The sequence below is a fragment of the Jatropha curcas genome, chromosome 4 (genome assembly GCF_041381405.1).
Source record: "Jatropha curcas cultivar XTBG-Jc1 chromosome 4, XTBG_Jcur_1.0, whole genome shotgun sequence".
Classification (NCBI taxonomy): Eukaryota; Viridiplantae; Streptophyta; class Magnoliopsida; order Malpighiales; family Euphorbiaceae; genus Jatropha; species Jatropha curcas.
In genome coordinates, this window is record NC_143154.1 from 26626250 (window position 1) to 26636385 (window position 10136).

The 10136-nt window shown below is 27.1% G+C and overlaps 2 long non-coding RNA genes across 2 annotated transcripts; both read right to left on the reverse strand.

Moving 5' to 3' along the window:
• Positions 1–3751: 3751 nt before the first annotated feature.
• LOC149497093 (uncharacterized) lies at positions 3752–4648 on the reverse strand. Its single transcript, XR_016320447.1, has 2 exons — positions 4508–4648; positions 3752–4128 (listed from the first exon to the last, which is right to left on the reverse strand). It is a non-coding gene; the product is annotated as an uncharacterized LOC149497093 (long non-coding RNA).
• A 4504-nt stretch (positions 4649–9152) lies between these two features.
• LOC110010836 (uncharacterized) lies at positions 9153–9695 on the reverse strand. The gene is made up of 2 exons (XR_002285854.3): positions 9561–9695; positions 9153–9463 (listed from the first exon to the last, which is right to left on the reverse strand). It is a non-coding gene; the product is annotated as an uncharacterized LOC110010836 (long non-coding RNA).
• Between the last annotated feature and the right edge of the window lie 441 nt (positions 9696–10136).

Consider the following 10136-nt stretch of genomic DNA (forward strand, 5'->3'; position numbering starts at 1 on the left):
GTCTTGGACCCAACTCGCAAAATTTTGGACTCAAGTTAAGATTTTTTAGTGTTTATAGCCCAAATAGTTGAAAATCAAGATTTTTGATTTAATAGATTTTGAATTTTATGTTAAACGACCGGAACCGACGGTGCGAACTAGCGGTTCCAACCGGTTCTAGCATTTTTTTTATTTTTCAAATAGTTTTATGAAATTTCCAAATTACCCCTCCTAACAGCTATAAATAGCTACATAACGGCTAGTTTCAAAAGTATTTGTGAAAAAATAATTTTTTGGATTTATTATAAATACTTCCTTGCATTTACAATCCCCTCACACAAAATAATATCTACTCTATATTATTCTCTACTTTACAATCTCTTTGATTTTCATTCATAAATTATTGTCCAAAATATTGCAAAATAATTTCTTCAAAATCCAATTTCTAATTATTTGCCAAATTATTGTGAATTAATTTCCTCAAATTCCAATCTCTAATTATTCTCTCTAATTTTTTTATTCAGTTTTCCAAGTTACATATTATTTTTCTATAATAATATGTAAGGGAAAGGTTGGAAAAACACAATATTCATTTATCCCTACAAATGACATCTTTGATTGCACTCCCGACCAATATAATCTTGAAGGATATCTAAATGAAAATTTGGAAATTATTTCACAAATCCCGAGACTAAGGTAACATCAACCGGTGATGGAAATAACGACTAAGGTAAAAAAGGTAAAATTGGTACAAAATAGGTAGAAACTACGTGAGCTTTGATTTCTCTAAATTCCGAGAGTATACGTAAGCAACTTAAATTTTGATAGTCCACATTCTAATTTTACGATTCGATATTCAAAACCTTTTAATATACAATTTAAAGTATATTGCAGTATTATTACCTTTTAATAATGCTGAAATACCCAATTGGATATCCAATTAACAAATTTATTAAATCATTGGAAGAGGCAATGCATATATAATTTGTTTATTTTCAATTGTAAATTTCACACTAATAAAATCTCTTATATAATTATCTTTGCATATTTTTATGTATTTATTTTTTACCTGTTAATAGGTGTCCAGAGGATGGTTTTGCCAGAAAACAATGAATACATTTTTTTTTTTTTGTTAAATTAAACAAAAGAAAATATTTTACCTATCCACCAAGAAAAAAATTCATTGTATTAGATATCCAAAAATTGGAATTTAATATTTTCACTCCTTAAGAATTATTTTTTTTAATTTTTTATTTACACCTTTGATTTATTAAAAATTAAAAAAAAATATATTAAATTTCTTTTGAGTATTATGATTTCGTTCAAGGTTTAAGAATTATTGCGCAAATCAAAAAACAATTTGATTTTTCAATTTAAACCATTAATTCTCACCTCAATTTGAATTATCCAATCAATTTAAAATATGATTATACTGTGAGAGAGTTTAATAATATAAACGGTTGATCATATGATAATAAATTATATATGTGAAGATAAAATTATAAATATGTAAACGACAAGCAACACAAGGTAAATAAATAAATAAAAAAAACTTCATATAAGAAGAGGCAATGTTCTAAGATAACATCTGCATATATATATAAGTCTTGACGTATAGTTGACAATAGACTAAAATAACACTGTGGGCTACACAATAGGGGTAACCATCCCCTTGACTCATTAAAATAATAAAAACACTTGTAGCCAAAATGACTCGAACTTAAAACTTCTCACTCCTCATATAAGTGAACCAAACCATATTTGATTGGCCATAACATTTGTTTTTATTTATTTATTATTATGTATAAAATGAAGATGACTTCGTCTATATATATATATATTTTCAAGGGTTCGTAATATGAGAATCACAACCCTTATTTCTGTAAGGAACTCAACGGGGGGGAGGTGGGGCATAGATTCTTCTTCTGGGAGGGAATCTTTTTATGGGAGGGATTGGAGGCAGACAATTTTTCTTCACAAGGCATCCAAATGGCTTACCTGGCCACTTCCACCTTATTGGTATTCCTGCATCTGATATTAATCCATGTCGGTAGATACATCAAAAATTATTAAAAAAGAGAATTTCAACTCTCCATTGCATATATTTATTATAAATTTAACAGCACTATTACAAAAAACACGTTTATTACTTCAATTTAAAAAAATATATATATTTTACATTTTAAAATTCAGTCTTGGCCTGTAAACATGTTTAATAATGAAAAAATATTATTAAAAAAACATTTTAGGAGTAAAGCGTAAAAGACGATATAAGAAAATTTTATATTTGAATTTGCTTAGCAGATGAAAAATTTATTGAAAGAAAGTGCTGGCTAGGTAGCTAGTTCTTACCTTTCCCAATAGCAGCTAATTCCCTAGCTGAAGTGAGAGAAGGGGAAAGGGAAATGGTAGCCAAAAGAATGCAAATCAGGAGAAAGGCCTTCTTCATGTTGGAGATGATTATGTGTTTCTTCGAGTACTCTTATTTATAGTGATAAATCAGCAAGCCAAATTTGAATTGTAATAACATAATTATTTGCAACTATATGTTAAAAAATATATAAAGCCAAGACTTAATCAATTACAACTTGATTCCACAATAAATACACAATTATTTGCAACTATATGTTAAAAAATATATAAAGCCAAAGACTTTGATCAATTACAACGTGACTCCACAGTAAATCCATAGATAGATTTTTCCAAGCAATTGTATAGCTGTTATAATAAATTAATAAATTACTCCATTTGTCTCAAAACTTAATGACTTGTGTGTTGCAAGTTTAAAATATCAAACTATCAAGTTAAAAATTTTAATATAAAACAAAGTAAAAATATAAAGCCATTAAAATTTCTTATCCAAATCCATATTTATTCATTATCATTTCCAAATTGAAGCCCTTTTGTATCTTTTTCTTCTAATATACTTATATTCTCTTGCTTCTTTTCTCTATATTGACTTATATTGACTTTTCCGATAGATTTGTTTGGTAAGAAAATTATCGGATATGAGAATCGACTTGAATTGTAAGATTTGTGATCAATACTGATTCACCCATAAGATTCGAATTGTTTAACATGAAAATTGAATCGAATCGTAAGATTCACATCATAAATCATAAGAATCCGGTAACAATAATATTTTAAATTGTGGAAATACAAAGTAGCTAGCTAGTTAGCTGGTTCTTATCCATCTTAGCAAGCTAATTCCCTAGCCGTAGAAAGAAGGGGAAAAGAAAATGGTGGCCAAGAGTATGCATATTAGGAGAAAGACCTTCGTGCTGGAGATGATTCTATATTTTTGCTAGTCTATATAAATATTAAATAACATTTATTGGATGTATATCATATGTGTATTTTCAAATTTCATACATAATATAAAAAAGTTAAAAGTTTTTTTTTAAAAAAAAATCCTAATTCATATGATATTATTTGAAGAGAAAGGATTTGAATTTGCAACCAATATCTTTTGATAGGATGTCTGCAAGTTCGGATGAAACTTCAACGTCAGCTACCATTGACCAACCTTCAAAACTCCCTTCAGTCATTCATGCCACATGTTATGGTCCACAACCATTTAGGCATTCAGTGTCAGTTCCTCCAGTATTCTACCATATTCATTCAACACACCAATATATCTAGGGCCACTGACACTCCGTTTCAAAAATTCACCAAGCTCAACCACTAGATATACACATACACTCCATTTCTTAAGATAGATAAGAAAGGAACTTTCATTATTGAAAATGGAATTAATATAATGGAAATCAAATTAATAATCCATATACTTAAATATATATGGATAGGCTAATTTTATTGCATTAATAGTCTTTTTTTTATAATCAAAGTACAAACAACACATAAGTACTAAAAAAGTGCAATTAAGCCACAAATTAAAGTTCTCAAGACAGTGTCATCGAGAACATTTATTGTCCACAGGTACAGAAATCCATTTTCAAGAACTACTTGTTTCATAAGCATGGGAATTGTATTGATAACAAGGCTTCTACATCGGTGGCTTCTTCTTCTTGGGTAGTGGCTTTTTCTTCGGTCGATAAGGTTTGTATGGATACCCTCTATTTGGTTGAGGCTTGTTTGGTTGAGGCTTGTCGATTATGCCAATAGTACCATCACCTAAGACATTCACATCTATATAATTAACACGTTAAATTTATTTTTCCGTTAAAGTTAAAAATAAATCTATTTATAACGAAATTAGAGAATTCACGTACATATTTTTGAACTCAGAGAACTCAAAACCCTAGAAATGACTTCAATATCATTAAATCAAAACTTGTTGGTAATTCAAATTACAAAAGTAACTACTTGTCAAAGGGTTTTTTTTTTTTCTTTTTTTTTTTTTTTTAGTTTGAAGAAGTTGTAAGTCATTAAGGTAGCAGTATTTTTATGATTGAGATTAACAAAGAATTTTAATTAAGGATAATTCTTAAATTTAGGAAACATAATTAAGCAAATGGAAATTACATTACTATCATCTGTAAGAATAGTGTGTGTTTGTGATAATTACCTGCAGTTGTCTGTGTTAATTCTCGAGCTGTGGTTAAAGAGGAAGAGAAGAGAGAGATTGCAAAGAGAATGCATATAATTGCGACAAGGGACTTCATTTTGAGAGATGATTGAATTCTTTTGCCACTTTGCAATTTCCTTCTTCTCTACTCACTCTTATTTATAGTAATAAATAAATGATATTAAATTCCCTACAATTAATTTTGACATTTACTTCATTTTCATGAAAATTAAGAAAACGAAATAAGGATAATAAATTAAATTACCCTTTAAATAATGTTTTATAATTAAAAGATAAAATTATGGTTCGATTCTTGGGGGCATCCAAACCGATAATCAACCCTGCTTGGACTTAAGCCCGCCAATGCTTATGGATCATAACCTCATGTGTATTAAAAATTTTCCCGGTCTATATGGAAGAGGCATTTACATAGACCCGAGTTAGAAAGTAGGAACTACATCTCTCCCTTAGTCAGTGCCAAGGGCTAAACACTGCCTCGATATTAAAAAAAAAAAAAGAAAAGAAAATATTAGGTGAAAATATCTAAATAATACTCCCTATCGTTCAAGGTTTTTACACAAGAATTAATGAAACAATTAATTCTCTTAGAGTATAACAAAACTAAAGGTAATTTGATTAAATTATCATTAATACTAATCAATATAAGTGTAAAATTAGAAAAACATCATCTATTGCTCCTTAAAATACTCAAAAGACTTAATTTAGTTCCAATGGAGGAAATAGTAAAGTAAAAATAAAATAATTAATACTGTTTTAATTTTCTAAAAGTGTTATCTAAATGGAAAAAAAAAAATACTACCTCTATTTCATAATACTTGTCAAAATTGAAAAAATAACTTGTTCTAAAATATTTGTCACATTTGTGGTTTCAATGAGTAATAAATGTTTCCATGTTTACCCTTTATATATGACCAATAATTATTACTTCAATTTAATGGTTTTCTTAAAGAATTAGTATTAAATTATGGAAAAATATAGTCAATTTACTCAATAATTTATTGTAAGTTCGACAAATTTAATGAATTTTTTAAGAAACGTGAAATTCAAATGAGACAAGTATTATGGAACGGAGATAGTATCAAAAAGTGTCAAAATTAATAAAATAGATTTAATAAAAACTATTGTTAGACTAAATGGCAGAAAGGCCTACCATTTCTTTGAAAGCAATTGCCAATTAGATGTATTTAGTCGGAAAATTGAAAAGAATTATTTCTTTATTTTTCACTATGTATTTTTTTTATATTATCATTTTTGTCTCTCTTTTTTTTGTGGACTAAAGGGAGCTCTAAGGCTCAAGAGGAGCTACAAGAGGCGATAGAATGCCTAGAAGCAAGACATCAACAATCAGAGAAAAAATATCTGCAGGAGGATAATCAAGAGGATGGACTCCAAGGCCAAGAAACAAAGCATGAGAAGCCAACCAATCTAAAATAGTATAAAAAATTTTGTCTCTCTCTTTTTATTTTACTTTGAGATCAAATTAGTATAAAAAAATTTTGTCTTTCTTTTTTAAAAAAAGAGCTATAAGACAATAAAATAAAAAAATAAATATTTATGTGGAAAAGAATTATCTATTTAAATTTTTCAATAAAAAAAAATTAATCAAATGTACTTAATTGAAAAAATTATTTATATATGCAGACACTTTAACCAATAAAGATAAAATTTTAGACACTAAAAAGGGCAAAGTTCAAACACCAACTATATATATATATATATATTGAAAGAACAAATACCAACTATATAATCATTTCCTTACATAAATTATTGAGTGCAGCTGCTGAGTATATAGAAGTAAAGAATTTAGATTCACATATTCATATGATATGCTTGAACTTAAACTGTGATACCTCATGATATGATTTTGCACTTGAAATTAAAAATGTCAATTATTTTCAATTTTAATTTAGATTGTCAGTATTTACATATCATTTAAAATTTAAATTAAGTCACTTAAATGATAAATTAAAGTTTGTCATAAAATTATTTAATACTGAACAGCAAACAAAATTATAATTAATTTTAAAATAGTTTTATAATTTAAATAATTTGGGAGTGATTTCAATGCTAAATTAGATCTTTATGCTGAAACCTGAAACTGTTCATTCATTTGGTTTGGAAATGACATTTTCAAATCAATTTGAATCTAAACTTTTATCTTTTTTATTTTTTTTTAGAATAAAGGCTAATTTATCTGAACTTGTTTAACAGGATAAAAAAAATGTTATATTTGACTTTTTAGACCAATTTAGCCCTTAAATTTGTTTAAAATAATTTAAAAAATTAGATTTAATATTTTAGATCAATTTAACCGATGAACTTATTTAAAATAATTAAAAAAGTTCATATTGACATTTTGAATCAATTTAACCTCTAATTCTTCATTGTATTTACATGTGAAAATTATTATATAGACATTTATTAAAACTGTAATTGGGTTTAGTAAAAAATTAATTAATTGTAAAATATAAAAAATGATATATAAAGTATATTGTATCTCTCTTTACCTTGATTGATAATTTTGAGTTTATAAATATGTTTAATTTGAACATTTTAAAATTAACCTCTATTGTTGAGTTATCGCTTATGAAATCTACTAATTTTTTCGTGTTGAATAAGTTAAAGTTATAATGCATATTTATAAATTTATTATATTACAAGTAATGTTGTTTTATGGATTTTAAATTTATATTCTTAAGTATTAGAAAATTTTGATCTTGGTGTTTTTAGTGTAAGATAAAAATGGATAAAAAAATCAATTATGTAAATTAAATCAATTATTAATTTATAAAAATCAAAACAAGTTCAAGAGTTAAATTATCCTAAAATGTGAAATCGGATCTTTTTAATTATTTTATATAAGTTCAAAGGTTAAATTGGTTCAAAGGTCAAATCTGACATTTTTTGTCCTACTAAATAAGTTTGGGACCAAATTGGCTTTTACTCCTTTTTTCTTTTTTTTTTTTTTAACTTAACAATTCATTAATAATGAATATAAGTTAAGTACATCATAATAAGAAATACAAATATAGAAATCTTATGTTTAAAGACGTTCTTCATCTTGGCAGAAAAGATTAATCTTTCGGATGAAAACTATTTCATTTTCAAATAGTACAACAAAAGAAACATTTCACAATATTGTCCCAACATTGTTTTTTTGGAAAATTTATTATAACTTTCACCCATAAAAGAGGTTAATATACCAAATTTTAATGGAAGAACAAGCCGCACTATCAGACTTCATTAATAAGATAAAAAATCTTTAATAATGAAAAAGAACCGCATGAAAGAAGAGAAATTAATAACCGCACTAAGAGAATATTAAAAATACTCAAGATCTATTAACTATTATATATATGAGAGATTAAATTCAACTTATGAAAATTATTAGAAAAAAAATTAAATTAAATAAAGAAAAACGATATATAGAAACGAAAATATGGATTGTTGGTTAGAAAAAAACAAAAAAGAGATTGTAATTAAAAATAATAATAGCAGCAATAATGGCAGCCATGCATGTCAATTTTCAGAAGTCGTCAAATTTGAATTGCATGTCGCATCCACAAAATGAAGATGACAATAATAATAATTAAATGATAAAGATTTATAGCTAGAAGATACAATATACCACATAATTCCAAAACCATGCATCACTGAATTTCCACTAGAAAAGAAAAATGCATCACTGAATTATTTGATTTCGCTATCACATTATGGCACATGTGTTATAATTATATACACATCAAGTCATCAACTGCTCCAACAAATAATGGCACCTTTTGTTATCCATTTCTTGACTTTGCTACTACTTTTGACAAGTCCTTTGAGACAGCAATTTTTGCCACTTCAACTTGTCTGTGCAAAGAATTTATTAGTTTTTGGTTTTGTCTCTCGAAAGGCACATCCATTTTTTTTTTTTTTTCTATTAATTAAAATGAATGACTTACTATTAATCCACATCAACTTTGATTACAACATATAAATTTGAAACTACAATATATATATATATATCGATTATATTTGGCAGATATCTATTGGTGACACTTACCATATGTTTTTTTTATTATTACAAAAGAGAGAGAATAAATCCCATAAGAACATGACTTAGAATTTGTTACTTCACGAACATCGCGAAGTAACCAATCCTCTGAACCTGGAAAAACAACGTTGAAGACATGAACGCCTAAAGGGGTACTTTCAACTTATACGAGGAATAAATAAAGAAGAAATAAATAAATATGTTAAGGGGAAATAAATCAAAAGTAAAAACTGCTAATGGCATGCAATATTGTCTTCGATTAACTTGCTACAGAAATATGAAGTCACTCATTCTGAGGTTGGAAATAGATTATTAATCCTTTGAAAATTCACTGTCGAGCTGGTAATAATGTCCGTCGCTCATACTTTAGTTAAAGAACTTCTCTCTTCTATTTATAAAGAGCTCTTTTGGATAGAGGAAGTTTCATCCTCTACTGGTTATCTTTTTTCAGACTGATTTATCCTTTTATTTTTATCAAAATTTCTATATTTTTTCTAAATAAAAAAATAACTGCAAACGCATGCAATAAGATTTGTGAATTTTAATATTAATTGGAATTTAACAATATTTACTCCGAAAACATGGTTGCCTTGAATTAAGAGTTATTATATACTATTGTAAGATGGGATTACATGTAATAAGGATTTTGCAAAGCCAAAGAAATCCCCTATTAGACTTGGCTTAGGTTCAAAGATATCCTCTCAACAATTTATTGGGAAATACATATTTATTTCACATATACATAGATAGATAGATAGATAATTAATTGCATTGGGGCAGAGGCTTAGTGCAAGGCTTTTCAATGTGCGGGGGCTTTAAAGGGAAGCAATATTTGCCACTGCATTCAATTGGCTTGCCTTTGGGTTTTGGAACTGGAAGGGTAACACTGCCTTTTCCTGCAAAAAAAAAAAAATCACATCCATACATACATACGTGTTAGCATAAGCTATGTGATGTTAAAAATATTATAACAGTCACAAATTCAAAACTCACCATCCTCTGTTAATTCTCTTGCAGTGATGAGAAAGGGAGAGAAGAGAGCAGTTGCCAAGATAATGCATATTATGAAAAAAGCCTTCATTTTTTAGGTATGGTTTAAACTTTTTTTGCTCTTTGATGTCTTGTTTATTGCGTTATTTATAGCTACATAAACAGTAATCGTTCTTAATTTTCTTGATAAGCATTAATTAAAAAAAAAAGTTTCTGATAATCATTAGAAAATTTAGTGTCTATCCAAAGATTAATTGCAGACTAATCACTTTCAAAATTGAACGAGAAAAAGCTGAATGACAAAAAAGCTACATGCCAATATCTCCATCAAGAATAGTGAATTACATTTTGAGGAATTAATTTTTATTTCGTTACATTTCTTCTTTTTTTTTTGTTAGATTTTTTTTTTTTTTTGGTACGTGCTCTGAACTTTTATTATGAGTTTGAATAATTATAAATAGGGAAAATGATAGTGAAATCCCGTTGTTTGTGAAATACAACTAGTTCGTTTCTGTTTTTTAGAAAATATATTAAAATTTTCTTATAATTTACTTCCGTCAACTTATGAGGTTTTTCCTT